Source organism: Mauremys reevesii, linkage group 5, assembly GCF_016161935.1.
Source record: "Mauremys reevesii isolate NIE-2019 linkage group 5, ASM1616193v1, whole genome shotgun sequence".
Taxonomy (NCBI): Eukaryota; Metazoa; Chordata; order Testudines; family Geoemydidae; genus Mauremys; species Mauremys reevesii.
The window spans coordinates 9,989,385-10,004,820 of NC_052627.1; the positions used below are offsets into that span (position 1 = coordinate 9,989,385).

The 15,436-nt window shown below is 45.0% G+C and overlaps 1 protein-coding gene across 4 annotated transcripts in view; it reads left to right on the forward strand.

Moving 5' to 3' along the window:
- Window positions 1-15,436, forward strand: part of CSGALNACT1 (chondroitin sulfate N-acetylgalactosaminyltransferase 1) — a 95,240-nt gene that overhangs the window by 31,352 nt on the left and 48,452 nt on the right. Inside the window, exons 3-4 of one of the 4 annotated variants that reach the window (XM_039541976.1) lie at window positions 14,869-14,941; window positions 15,192-15,327. The exons of 1 other annotated variant lie outside the window; for it this stretch is intronic. The gene's annotated coding sequence lies outside the window, so the exon portion shown is untranslated. Of the gene's footprint in view, window positions 1-6,225; window positions 6,357-14,868; window positions 14,942-15,191; window positions 15,328-15,436 lie in introns of those variants that run through there. 2 more of the 4 variants (XM_039541974.1, XM_039541978.1) reach the window with 2 other exon arrangements.

A 15,436-nucleotide genomic window follows, 5' to 3' on the forward strand; every position in this document is an offset into this window, starting at 1 on the left:
AGTATGTTAAATTCCATTACATTATGGTCACTGTTATCTAGGATGACCAGATAGCAAGTGTGAAAAATTGGGACAGGAGGTGGGAGGTAATGGGTACCTATATAAGAAAAAGCCTCCAAAATCAGGACTGTCCCTATAAAATCGGGACATCTGGTCACTCCACTGTTATCAAGTGGTTCACCCATATTTACCTCTTAGACCAGATCCTCTGCGCCACTTCGAACTAAATCTGGTATTGTCTCTCCCCTTGTGGATTCCAGGACAAGCTGCACCAAGAAGTAATCATTAATGGTGTCTAGAAGTTTTATCTCTACTGCATCCTGTCCTGAGGTGACATGTACCCAGTAAAAATGGGATAGTCGAAATCCCCCATTTTTACTGAGTTTTTTATTTCTGTAGCCGCTCTAATCTCCTTGAGCATTTCATAATCCCCATCACCATCCTGGTCAGGTGGTTGGCAATATATTCCTACTGCTATACTCGTCTTATTCAGGCAGGAAATTTCTATCCACAGAGATTCTATGGCACAGTTTTATTCATTTAAGATTTTGCTATATTCAACTCTCTGCTTTCTTTCACATATAATACCACTCCCCCCACCAGCATGACCTACTCTTATTCCTATATATTTTATACTCATATTACCATGTCCCATTGATTGTCATCATTCATGTGGCCATAAGCAAACCTGATCCCACCATGCATTGGGCAGTGTCCTTTGCCTCAGTTTCCCACTTTGAGAATGAGCAAATGTCCCTTTAACACATCACTCCCCTCTCCCTCCGCTGCACCCCACTCAACATTGGCTGTCCTTGTTAGTGAACTCCTAGAAGGGCATTCATGAGGGATCATCTCTAACCCCTGGGAGGGAGCATCGAGCAATGCCCGTACTGCTGCCTCTGCAACCGGCTGCCACTGTCCTCCTGCTGTGGCTGGCCTCCACTGGCTGCAGTATCTCTGCTGCCCCCACCACTGCTTGCTGCTCCCATGACATCCCACTCTGAGGTTCCACCACTTAACCCAGCTCTCAGTGATTTCAGCAGGTCGTGGGGAACCTCACAGCCAGTGCAGTCTTGGTATTCACTGTCCCCAGTCTAAGGCTTAGCCCTTAGCCCTGCTCAGCATCGGTGCCAGCTCTAGGAATCACCAGCCAGAAACAAAGACTCTCAATTGAGCCTAGTCAGCTCTGGTACACTCTGGAGAGGGGCAGGTCAAGTAGTGTCTAGGGCTCTCTAGGCAGCGTCCATACCGTCAGGTAGAAACACTGGTCCTCAGCCAATCTCCCCATCACTGAGGTTTGGCATCCCTACCTGCTGCTTAGCAAGTGAATTTCAGTTTAGTGGGAACCCCTCAATCAGGGCAGGCTAAGCACAGTTCTGCTGCCTTTTACTTGTACAGTAAGAATAACAACATTTCATTACCCCTGCATTCAAATACTAAAGTGATTTGTAACCCCAAACCAGCCAAAATTGATCATTTTGGCAAAGCAGCTCCATCGGCTGTGCACCTAGGCAGAGTAGATGTGTCTATGCAAACACGGTCTGTGCCTGAAGTCTCTTCCGCTAGTGCACCACTGCATGTCGGGGAGAGCTCATTCAGACCTCGCTTACATCTAGTTAGAAAGTTTTTTTTTCTTAATGTCTAACCTAACTCTCCCTTGCTGCAAATAAAACAGTGGACCTGAACATCATGTGTACTGCATATGCTCCTTTGACCCGGGGGACCTGTTGCATTTGACATAGTTTTCCTGTTGCAGAGTGATGTGTGCATTTGTAATTCGAATTTGTGCCAAATAGAGGGGAATAATCACTTCCCTCGATCTGCTGGCAATGCTTCTACTAATACAACCCAATATGCCGTTGGCCTTCTTGGCAACAAGGGCACACTGTCGACTCATATCCAGCTTCTCATCCACTGTAACCCCTAGGTCCTTTTCTGCAGAACTGATGCTTAGCCAGTCAGGCCCCAGCCTGTAGCAGTGAATGGGATTCTTCTGTCCTATGTGCAGGACTCTGCACTTGTCCTTGTTGAACCTCATCAGATTTCTTTTGGCCCAATCCTCCAATTTGTCTAGGTCACTCTGGACCCTATCCCTACCCTCCAACATATCTACCTCTCCCCCCAGCTTAGTGTCATCTGCGAACTTGCTGAGGGTACAATTCATCCCATCCATTAGCCGCTTCCTGTCCTGTGTGGAGTGGATGATGCATACCCCATTACATGCTATATCCTAAATTCTAGTATCCTTTCTTTGCACTTTCTAAGAGTAAAGAACATTTACAAAAATGGCTGCCGATAGCAAGGCACCTTTAGTCATCAAAGGGGTCTGGTTTTCAGAGGTGCTGGGTGTTTGCAGCTCACATTGAAGTCTGCAGGAACTGTAGGCGCTCACAGGGGCGGCTCTACAAAGTAGGCTGCCCCAAGCAGCGCGGAGCGCTGCGCCGCCCTTCCCCAGTCCCGCGGCGGGTCCCCTCTTCCCGCGGCTCCGGCATCCTGGGGAGGGCGGCATTTGGCCCCGGTGGAGCTCCCGCCGGCATGCCTGCGGCAGGTCCACCGGAGCCCGGGACGAGCGGACCTGCCGCAGTCATGCCTGCGGGAGCTCAACCGGAGCCGCGGGAATACGGGACCCGCCGCAGGCATGACTGCGGCAGGTCCGCTCGTCCCGGGCTCCGGTGGACCTGCCGCAGGCATGCCGGCGGGAGCTCCACCGGGGCCAAATGCCGCCCTCCCCAGGATGCCGCCCCAAGCGGGCGCTTGGCCCGCTGGTGCCTAGAGCCGCCCCTGGGCGCTCAGCACCTTCGCAAATGAGGCCATGTATTTAGGTTCCCGTGTCAGCCAGCAGAGAAGCATGGAGGTCACACCCAGAGTGTCTTGTGTGCTGTACATCCCTGGATCAGCAACTCGGATGCTCAGGGTGTGAGCTGCATGCTTGTCTTGTGAGCCCTAGCAGCAGAGCATTTCAGGTACCCAGGGTGACATGGCAGGTGGTGACACAAATGTCTCACTGGGCTGGATTGCATCCCAGAAGATGACAACCTGTAAGCCGGTAGGGTCCCCACCCAGCTCCCAGCCAAAGCCGAGTATTCAGAGAATCAAGTGACCACTCCTGGGATATGATTTTATTAACACAAAGGTGATTCTAAAATAATACTATATGCCCCCCACCTAAGCCTTTCCCAGGGCTGGCTGCTCCTATGGTTCCTTCTCTCCAGGCCTGCCTGGTGCAGATATCTGGACCTATTAATAGCAGGAAAATTCTGCTTACGTAGCCAAAATAGGAGCCTTGAAAAATGTCCTAGGTGCCCAACCCTGTTCCCAGTATTCTAGGGGAGGGTTAACTTAATTGTTCTGTCCTTCACACTATTGTAATGCCCCATTATTCATCCCGTATGGTTCTCCTTGCTGCGGAAACTGCCCTGCCTCACTTTCCTGGTATTGCGCAGGAAGTCCTCTGCCTCTACAAATTAGGTGCCAGATTGTGCCACTCCACTGCCTTCCAGCTAGTGTCTTAACCTGCAGGCATGCCTAGATGGAGTACTCTCAGAGGACGACGTTACTCTACAAAAGTCAGGGAGGTAGAATCTGGCCTCAAATTTGAATTCTCTTTTGTCATTAGTTCTTCCCAAGCGCATGAGTTACACTGCATGGGCATCCCACGACAATGAATTCCATTTAGTCATTAGCCTACTTCCCCCATCTCTCTCTAGCCCTCCTCATTGTCTGCCTACATCCTCAGCTATATCAATTGTCTCCCCTATCATGAGATTATCCGTGACTATCACACAAAGCAATTTGTATCTGCTTCAAGATTAAGATGTCAGTTAACTCAGGTCTGGGCACTTTTCCCCTTGATAGTCTTTGTGTTGTATAAGACAATGCCTCTATTCCGCAGCCACATTTTAACATTACAGTGTTGGAGCTTTAAAAGGGAAAATTTTGAAGGGAAGGGCATTCAATTGCCCATTCCCTTGATATTCTTTCCCACTATCTCCTCTCTATCGCTGTATTCCACACCTTTCAGTCTACTCTTTCCCCTCCTATCTCCACTTACTAGTAAGAAGAGAAGCTGTTTTCTGCAGGGCCGCCCAGAGGATTCAGGGGGCCTGGGGTCTTCGGCGGCGGGTCCCGGAGTGGAAGGACCTCCCGCCGCCGAATTGCCGCTGAAGACCCGGAGTGGAAGAAGCTCCAGGGGCCCAGGCCCTGCAAGAGTTTTCCGGGGCCCCCGGAGCGAGTGAAGGACCCCACTCCAGGGCCCCCGAAAAACTCTCATGGGGGCCCAGGGCCTGGGGCAAATTGCCCCACTTGCCCCCCCCCCCCCGGGTGTGGCCCTGGTTTTCTGATTCCTAGTAGAGGGCAAGTGGTTTGACCAGTAACAACCTAGAACCTAGCTTGAAGTGTAAGTGAGCAAAAGGAAACCCTTGCTTGGAGTCTCTACATTAAATTTTACTGCAATCTTAAAAAAAATTATGTTTGGGGGAATGAAAACCTCATAGGCTAGATTCCGATACCATAACTCACATTGAATGGCAGTTTAGTTCATGCCTCGGTGTATTTGTATTCCAGCGTTACTGAGATCGGGGTCCCATTGTGCTAGGCACTGCGCAAACACAGAGCAATAGGCAGTCCCTGCTTGAAAGAGCTTACGGTCTAAATTGACCAGACAGACAGTGTGAGAGGGAAGACACAGAGGTCAAATGACTTGTCCAGGGTCACACGGCAGGTGACAGAACCCAGTCTTCTGTTTCCATCCATAGACAATGCTGCCTTTCATTGAAGTGAGTGGGACTACCTGCAGAGCAGAGAACAGTGCACTGGGAACAAGTGTGGCCGAATCTGCCCCTATGCTTGTACAGGGACAAATTTAATTAGCCATCTGTTCGTATTAGACTCTTTTCTCTTTTGCTCTTTTATATCCACGATTGCTTTTACTGGAATACGCCACGTACTGCAGTTCTAACAACTACTCAGAGTGGTTCTATTTTTAGCCATGTAATAATGGATAAATGCATGACTCTTCAGCTAACAAGCCGCTTGTTAGCTTAGATTACTGTCTAATTTGAATTGAATATTACTTTATATATGGAATCAATGATAAATATTAACTAATGTGTAAGGTTTTGGATGTAGCAGAGATAGGCTTATAAAATCAAATCAGGAAGAACTTTTTCCATTTCTTTTCTTGTCTTCTCTTCCCTCTCCTGTCTTTGTGTTTTTACTGTAATGGGTTATTCCTGTTTCAATGGAAGCCAGCTATCTTCTGAACAAAACCACAGCTTACAGTTGCTGAAGTACTGCATGTAACGTATTGCTCCTGCTTTGTGTTGTGCCAAGGGGCTAGACAGTGACTTCTGGCACAGCCCTGAGTAAGGGGTGGAGTGTGAGCTGTGTCACCCCAGGAGTAACCCTGGGAGGCGCTGTGACACTCAGAAACCCTTCAGAGTCACCATACCATCCATGCTCTTGGGGGGTAATCATTTGGGCTAGGTTCACAAATGAACTTAGGCCTTGCAATGCTCCGCATCACCACATCTAACTGTTAGGCCTAGAAAACTACTGGGATTCACAAAGCCTGAGTTTGGTGCTCCCTTATAACTTTTAACCAGTGGAGAGGGTGCTCATCTGGGATGAGGGAGACCCTGGGTTCAAGTGCCCCCTCTGGCTTAGGCAGGAAGGGATTTGAACAGGTATCTCCCACCTCTCAGGTGAGTGCCCTAGCCACCAGGCTATGGGATATTCTGATGCAGGCTCCCTCAGTCTCTCCTGCTAAAGCTGATGTTGTGAAGGCCAAGACTATAACAGGGTTCCAAAAAGAACTAGATAAGTTCATGGAGAGTAGGTCCATCAATGGCTATTAGCCAGGATGGGCAGGGATGGTGTCCCTAGCCTGTTTGCCAGAAGCTGGGAATGGGTGACAGGGGATGGATCACTTGATGATTTACCTGTTCTGTTCATTCCCTCTGAAGCACTTGGCACTGGCCACTGTCAGTAGACAAGATACTGGGCTAGATGGACCTTTGGTCTGACCCAGTATGGCCTTATGTTCCACTGTGGATAAATAGTCATTGGAGGGGGAGGGGGAGAAGAGAGACAGAGAGAGGGACAGAGCACAAGCATGATAATGACTTTGTGGCTTAGTGGATAGAGCATTCACCAGGATGTGGGAGAGCCAGCATCCAGTTCTCCCACTCAAATGGCTCTTTAATTATTGATCCACAGTGGAACAGCTTCAAGAGGAGGGACTGAGGGAGCCCCAAAGCAGACTGTCCCATAGCTCAGTGGTTATGTCACTCGCCTGAGAGGTGGCAACTCCCTTCTCCCTCGCAGGCAGAGGGCAGACTTGAACTCCACCATTCCAGGTGAGTCACTGAGCAAAAGCTTACAAGGGAAGTGCTGGTGATCCTCCTCCTTCTGCCCCAGCTGCCTGGCTGTTTTGTGCGAGCTTGTGTCCAGGGCCTGGTCTGCTAGATGGCCTTCAAGTCCGCCTACCACATTGGGCCTTGCTGGTGAGTTGGGTGGAGGAACTCCTATCTTCTACCAATTTGTGCATTGCTCTGGGGCTTAGGAGTCCGGATGCCTAGAGGGAGCAGCTGTGCATGTGCTCAGAGCTAGGAGCATCAGCACCTAGGGAACTTGACTGCAAAAACTTAGGCCCCAAGTGAGTTTAGGCACCTACAGACTTCGGCAGCAGCTGACTGGGGGTTTGGTGAATACTAGTAGTGCCCGGCTCTGGGTGCCTAAAGTGTCAGTTATGTGCCTCTGTCCTTTTGTGACGCTAGCCCAGCAGGTCTGTACCAGGAGTAAATTTCTACTGTCCATACCAGTTCAGCTACCCAACTTATGGAATAACATTTTAAGGAGGAGATGAAACAAAGTGATAAATTAACAAGATACAAGTCATTCAGAGCAAATGGTAGAATCCTAAGGGCATGTTTACACTGAATCTCAGAACATGCCTCCCAGCCTGGCTCCATAGACTTGTGTTAGTGGAGCTCATGCTACCGCTCTAAGAATAGTTGTGTAGACAGCAGGGCCGGCTCCAGGCGCCAGCATCCCAAGCAGGTGCTTGGGGCGGCAATCTGCAAGGGGCGGCAGTCTGTGTATTTTTGCCCCCAAGCAGGCTGCCGAATTGCCGCAGCGGACGGCGGGGGCAGTCCGTGTGCCTTTAGGGTGGCAGGCGCGTTTCCGTGGCGGCGGCAATTCAGTGGCAGCTTCTACGTTCAGCTGTCCGCGGTGGTGCAGCTTCTGTCTTCTGGCTGAAGACAGAAGCTGCTGCCGAATTGCCACCACCACAGAAACGCACGTGCAGCCCTAACGGCACACGGACTGCCCCTGCCGTCCGCGGTGGCAATTTGGCACGCTGCTTGGGGAGGCAAAAACAGTAGAGCCGGCCCTGGTAGACAGTACTTGGACATTGCGGCTCAGGCCGGAGCTCAGGCTCTCAAGGATGGAGCTCAGGGTCTTGAGTCCCTTCCCCGGGGTTCAGAGCCTGAACTTCAGCACAAGCTGGAACAGCTACACAGCTCATTTCAGAGTACTAGTGCAAGTCCGTGGACCCGGGCTGGGAGGCTCACTCCCAAACGCAGTATAGACCTGCCCGGAGAGCTGTGAGGGAGCTTGAGAATGAAGTATGAAGTTACAAAAATACTCAATCCCTCATTAAAATCCACTGTTATACTGGAGGATTGGGGGGTAGCAAATATTGTACCAATCTTAAAAAAGAGTGGTGGGGTGATCCAGGGAATTATTTACAGGAGGATTCCAAGAAGGATTAAACATTTATATGGCTAATGTGAACATCCACCATTTTGCTTCATAGGATGCTTTTATTTATTTTTGTTGTTTTTAATAGTAGGGATACAAACTTTCCTAGTTCAGGGAATAAGCCAACCACTAACTGACAGGGGTTTGGAAGAAATTTTCCCTTTTAGACAAGTCATATAAAGGGAAAGTTTCTTCCTAATTCTCTGCTCCAAATTGTCTTCCATCTTCCCCTGATGTTACTGGCTATTATCAGAGATGAGAGATACTTTACCAGATGGATCACTGGTCCAATCCTGTCTGGCAAATTTCTCTGTTTCAATATATACTTCAAAACAAAGTATTAAATCAGAGGTGCATAGAAGCAGAGAAAAGGGTTAAACTAATAAGCCTTACACAGCTGGGTCTTACCAAAACTTGCAAGGAATGGAAAAGGTTTAGATAAGTTCCACTTATCCCAGGTATTCCTACTTCTGGGCTGGGACGTTCAGACTGTCCTGCTGCAGTTTCTATCTGCCTGTCTCCCACAGCGCACCCCCTTTCCCCTGCCAGGGAAGCTGCTTCCCATGCATATCTCCCCCCACCTTCCTCTCTTGGCAAGGATTTTTAGCAGGTCAGTGTCCTTTTGATCTTAGACCCACAACCCTAGAAAAAATAAACCTGTTAACCTGGCTGGAGCCAGGCAGGTAGGCACGTCTAATTCAGAGCAGACCTGCTGTTCTCTTAAGAACCCTAGAAGTATTTTCCCTAAGGATATCTCATCTTTAGCCATTGTTTTATTTCCTGTTTCCTCTCCTTAACAGCCACTTTTTTGATTTAACTCCATGTGGTCAGACAGAATAATATCAAGTAGATAAACTGAGGTACATATTATAGTCATATAAAATAATACAGGTATTTCTCTCGCTCTTTACAATGTTATGCTCAGAAATCCTTGTGTACTGATCAAAGATTGTATCCATTAGGAGCCAGATTGGGAAGCCCGTATTCACATTTACTCATTAGGTGAGCACTTACTTGTTCAGACAGTGCCCTTGAAACCAGAAGGACTAATTGCCTGAGTAAGTGTTCCCTGATGTGAGCAAGGGCTCTAAGTGCTTGTTTTTATAATGAATAAAATGCTGCATAGCACTTACAAACGCCCCCAGAAGAACCAATTATGCAAATACGAGAATGGACGTTTTTAACAGGCTACAGAATCCAGTCACACTTTTTGCTTATTGTTTAGAAAGTAGGCAGACCAGCGAGCCGATGAAATCGTTGAACTGATGTGAAAAGAGAACAGCTATCAGCTGTATCATTCTCTGACTTAAATTGAACTGGGTTTGCTTTGGAAATGGGCTGATTTTACATTCTTCAGAAAGACTGTATTAAAACTGGGGGAAAAATCTATCATGGTGATTGCTTCTTTTCGACTCCTCTAGCATGCATAGCTGTGCCAGCACACATTCTAGCCAATCCTTGTTAAAATAAAAAACATGCTGTCATTCGCAGGCAGGTTTCCATATGAACAGAAACAAAAAACTTGCTAGCATAACCCTCCACCTTGTAAAGAAATCTCTTTCTCTCAACAATTCTGGTAGGCAGTACTTATTTTTCTGCTTTTCATCTATGTCTGAATTTTGGAAATACTAACTTACGTATATTTTATTTCAGGAAACTCTTTGTTTTAGAAGGATAACTGCTCTAAAAAAGTTGTCTGTCCACTTTGAGTCTGACTTGCTATATAGAACCAAGCCAGATACCTTTATGGTGGAATTACAAATGCCGTGGCACTTTAGCTTGTTACCGAAGTGTGTGTTTGCAACTTTGCATGTAATGCAAAGCATACATTTTTGTTTGTAATTTAAAGTTGTTGTGAGATGCTGTATTCTTAGGAATCTTTCAGGAAATGTTGATTTGATTGCAGGTCATACTTGTCCTGTTTTCCACAGTAAAAAAAAAAAAAAATCCAGCTGTTACTGGAGAAGGGAAGTTGACTCTCTTCCTTTGGGCAAGGAAGTCTTGATTAGTAAAGCAAGATGTCACCTGGATGAACTGCTGATATTTAACTCCGATTCTATGCTGAATTATTAACAGTTTCAGGAACTTTTAAAAAAAATTGTGTAAACTACAGTTATAGATTTGGGTTGTTTTTTTTTAAATCTGGAGACAGATGAAAGCCAGTAACTTAGGGAATTACCAAAATCTTGGTGCTCCGCTAGAATTTAAGACATTTAGGTGACTATTATTGGTACAGTGAGTTATGCAAGTTTGATCTTGGGTAAAATTTTCGAAAGTACATAAGTGACTTAGCAGCCTAAATCGCATTTTCAAAAGTGACTTAGACCCCTAGAGAAGTCTAAATACCATTGGCTTCCAGTGATACTTAGACTGCCAAGGGCCAGATATTTAGGTGCCTAACTTCCATTGAAATCAATGGGATTTAGGTGCCTAAACACCTGTAAAAATCAGGCTCTTACTAAGTCCGTTTTGAAAATGGGACTTAGACGCCTAAGTCTAGCTGGTTGAAAATGTCATTGAAATATTTTCCCACCGGAAAATGCCATTTTGTTAAAAAATTAAGATTTTTCCATGAGAACATGTGGATTCAGAAATGGAACATTTTGACATCAGAATGGAACATTTTAATTTTTCATTTTGAAATATTTTTCATTTAGAAATTTACTTTATATTATATTATTGTAATTTATCAAATAAAAAATTGAAATTGGAACAAAACATTTCAATTGCCTCAAAGCAATTTTTTTTTAAAAAATTGTTTTATGGGCAATTTTTGAAATTGTTGGTTTTCTGATTCAGAATAAAAACAAGTTTTGAAGAGTCAGAATTTCTCATAGTATGGAAATTCCAAGTTTTGACCAGTTACACTCCTTAATCACTTACATGCTTTTGAAAACTTTACCTCTAGTCATGCTCTTTGTTGGAAGTGAACTATCAAAGATTTCCTAAGGCTGTGCGGAGCGGAGAGGGAGAGAAAGAAGTAACAGTTTCTTATATATAGTAGAAGTGAGAATATCCTTTTGGAACAAAAAAGCTCAAAATGAATAGATACACAAATACACAATTTTGAATGGAGAAAACTTCTCTCTCTCCTCCAAACCAACCTTTGCTGATCGGCATTTTCTGGCCACCTCTGTGGTTCATCTGTTCTTTCTCCAGCAGTTACGAACTAGTTAGTACAGCTTTCCTGTTTCAGCATTGTCATGAAAGTGAGCAGACAATATCTGATTATTATATGAGCTTTAAAAATAATGTAGAAAAATGAACCAGATGTCTGAGAATTAGAGCACTCAAGAAAAAGACTCTGCTGAGCTAAAGTAATGACAAGAAGTTACTAAATATCTGAGCTTTTTATGGCTTCTGCCCTGCCCCTCCCCAACACCTTCCCCATCCTGCTCACAGTGGGACTGGTGCGGGGAGGCGTAGAAGATAGCTACACTCCCTCTAGTGGCTTTGCACCAGCAGAAATTCCCACTATACAGGGGAATCTCCAGCTAGTGGAAGCATCCTGGAGAACCCAGCCCTGTATCACTATCCTCACTCCTCTATTGTTCTCTAAGGATTGTTTGTAAAAAGGATTTTTAATGAGTATCTAATATAGAAAAACAACGCAAAATCTTTTTTCAAGGCAGTTACTTTAATTCCCTGTCTTCAGCTCCAGCTAAAATGTTGATATGGTGGCATATAATTGAGCGCTATCTGTCACTTCTCTAAACACACTCTAAAAGTGTACTCAGCATTCCACTCTGCATAGAGGGATGGTTCGGTTTTCCTGCTTCTGGGCATGGCTTATGACATACAAGATCTATTCATTTCCATGTGCTGTATGTGCCTTGTTCATCCAAGTATGCAGAAAGGCTTAGATGTTTCTTGTGTAGTTTATCTTCCATCCCAAAGTGCACTGAAGTCAATGGGAATACTCACAGGCTTAAAGTTATGTGCGTGCTTAAGTACCTTGCTGAATCAGGGCCTAAACCCTGGCCTTATACGTATACTCAGGGTCTATATTTCATCCATGTTCTGGCATAGAACCTTGAACATTTATCTTCTGGTACATTATGATGTAAAGTTGGCAGAATCCCTAGAACCTCTGGCATAAAATGCACTGACTCAGTATGTGCAATTTTTAAAACAATTCTAATTTATTAGTAGTTACAAAAACACACACTACAAAGAGAAAAATTGGCTATAAACCATGAACAACAAACCTGCTTCCCCAGATGGACTTTAAGTCCTTCATTTTCTACAGATCCTATCTCTACCAGGCTTTGCTATTTCTGGTAAGATTAGTCGTTCCACCCTGAGTACTGGGTTTCCATCATGCCTGGCTCTTAAAAGGGCCACAAATTTCCTTCCTTGATGGAGTTCATCCAGTCTTTCCCTGTGCCGAATCGCACTATAGAGGCAAATAGAGTAGAACATTTTGTGATTGATAACTGTGGGGGGAAACCATGCCATGGTTGTGCCTTTCTCAAGGCAAAGGGCCACCACCCTATCAGAGACCAAACTAAAAATATACCTAAAACCTGACCCAGGATGATTCCTTCCTTTAACAAGCAGAGGTAAAAGAATTTTGTCTTTTTTTAAGGTGCCCTATTGCAGCTCCATCCACAATGACCATCCAAGAAACTCAATTTAGCTTGACTTCAACCCTTTTGTAGATGGGTGGCCCCGACTTGTGTCCCAAAAGGAATTAGATAACTGTGTATTCTCTTTTAACAGAGCAAGAATGATGAAAACCCATCTTTAAGCCTCGGGGTTCTCCTTAAGGTCATTGATATGGTTGATATTGTTACAGAAATATTGCTGTGTGCTCTTCCTTTTGTGGGGTGGGGGTTACATTGGACTGGGGGTTCAGCTCTTCTCCGTGGCACACAGATGAGTTGAGGTAGCACCCATGCATTGGCTCCCCCATGTGAAATCTAATGAAGGGGTTGGCTCTGCAGTTTTCCAACAAGGCAGATGTCAGTCAGCCATATCAAACTGCAACAGATCAGCCAAATAGTTTGTTAAATTTGGCAACTGCCAGAGGTTTATTAAAATTTACTCTGGGAACAACGCCAGCCAAATTATTGGGCTAAATTCCAAGTCAGTCAAAATCCAGATTGTGAAAAGTTAAGATGATAAATAATGGTTCGCAACAGTTTGGGAACAATCTAGTTATTAGACCCTCCGATGAGAGGTTGTTAATCAGAAATAGGCATTTTATAGAGAGGCACTGTCATTGTTCCATTCCCATATTTGCTAAGGGCTACAGCATGAGAGGCATCTCTGAGGCAATCAGCCGCACTTTTTATATGTTGTACACATGTTCCTTGGAGTTGGGGAGAAGATGTGCTCTCACACACAGCAGAGTGGGAATGAATGAAGAAAGTGGCTGAAACTTCCTGAAAATTTTTTTGACAAGTTTGGTGTAATGATGTAATGCCACATGTGTTGACTGTGGGTATTGAACCTGAGACCTTTGGATCTTTAGGCATGAGCCTCCACTTCTTGAACTAAAATAGCCACCGCTGTTAGCCAACACAGGAGCAGACTTATCAACCTCTGTCTGTGGCTTGGCCTGCACCTGAAGGGAACAGGGAACTACGTGAAGTGTGCTGTTTTGGGATTCTCTGGTTTTCAGCTGTCCATGGCTTACGAGGTGGGAGAAAGCTGGCCAAGGCTTAGTTTTTTCCAGTGTGAGCAGTGTTCCTCCCAGCCTCCTCCATGTAGCAAACACAGCTTGGAAATGGTGCAAATGCCAGGCGATTCCTATGAAAGACCCTAGGGAATTGGGAGTTTCCTAGAGAGTGGTGGGAGTTTGACCTCTTCCACCCACAATTCTCTTAAAAGAACGCCTTAAAATGATGCCTGTTGAAAATCTTCCAAAATACAGCTGGCAAGGAGAGGTGCTGAGACTTATGGGGGACATATCGGGGGGCACTGAAGCTCAGTGAGTTTAGCAGAGTGATAGTGTGTCCAGGTGCCTTGACCACAGTTCAACCTGACGATTGTGGATGTGCCCAACTGTCTGTGCTTTGAGCTGTGAAAAACAGCTGAGTCCTTTACAAACGGCAGCATTGTGGTGTGAAGGGTGTAATTTGGAGGGTGTCATTAAGATAAAATAATAGCTCATTTTGTAAAGTAAAGCTCATGTTGAATGATTTGGGGTGGAGGGACCACACACAGCATCTAAATGGAGAAACCTTCCGTTTTGGAGGGGTCTGGTTAGGATTTGAATAATCTCCCCCTAAGCGTTTGTTTTTCTTAGCCTTAATTTTGAATGGCTTGACTTTCACACTTCTTTGCCTTTCAACATTCTAATAATGTTATTTTATCCGGACAGAGTAAATGCTGCAAACAAAAATCTCCCTGGATTGTAAGATCACTGGGGCAGGGTCTGTCCTCTTTGTTAACTACCTGTAGGGTGCCTAGCACACAGAAGGCCTGACCTTTCGTTGATGTTCTGTAATAGAAAGAATAACAAAGCTTTTTTTTCCTGGGAATAGTGTTTTTTGCTTTTCTTGTGAAAAATGTTTTTGATATTAAAAACAGCTTGTTTATTGAAGGACGTCCAGAATGATAGCACGTTTGCCCCTTTACTGCCTGTGTCAGAGAATTGCTTCAAGAAACATTTAGGCCGTATCTCATCTGAGCAGAGTATGCTCCTGGCCTCAGAACTATAATCTCCTCTGCAACTCTGTAGCAGACAATGCAGTCAAGATAAAGTTACAGCCCTATCTCACTAATGGGAAACCAATTAAATTAGTAGCACAAGAATATAAAGAGTATTGATGGAAGGAAAAGCAGCGTGTTCTACACTGACTTTTTGTGCCTCACAGAATTAGAAACCCATTGCAGTATGTTGAATTTAAAACCATTGTCTTTACTTCCAGTTTCTTCCCTGGACAAAACTCCATGATAATACTTCCATGGTCAACGACACACTTGTGGGGATTTTTTTATTGTTTTAAGAACCACATTATATCTTTATTTGGGAGGAAAAGACCCGACCTTAACTGTTACTTATAGGAAGAAAACAAAGTAATTGTCTCTCTGTGGGAGGAGTCAGTTACAGAGCATTTTAACACACAGCCACAAGCAGCGACTTCTCTTTCTCCTTAGGGTTACGAAGGGCAGTGCATAGTTTGTCTTTGGTGAAGAACTCTGGCTCCAAAGGTTAAGAAGTCTCTGTACAGTAAGTTTTTCTCTTTTCTCCAAGGGTCTGGCATGTGCTATTTATACTTCGATTCTGGACAGGTCGTTTTCATAACTAGCCTTTTTCTGCATTTCAGTGCTCTGTTGATTCCAAACCAAGTGTGGTAGAGTTTGAAGTGTCCAAGGGATCAGGGCTGCGTTGACACTGAGAGATCAGTATTCTTGTGCATAATTTATTTTAGTAACTTTGTACCCCTTATCTAACCTGTCCTACTGCTTTGTGAATACAGCAATTATTGCTCCAGGGACAAACCTCTCAGAAAATATGGGACAGAAAAGAGACTTCTTAATTTTTTTTTTAATTATTGCCTGCAGTCAGACCCAAAACCAAAAAAGCTGGAACAACGGAGAAAACACTTTTTAAAGGTATGGGGGTGCTTTCATTTTACATTGTGATGGCAAATGTTCTGTTCTGTGTGTTCATGTTACTCAAACTAACCATATTATCTGTATAGTTTCATGAATGCATATGGGG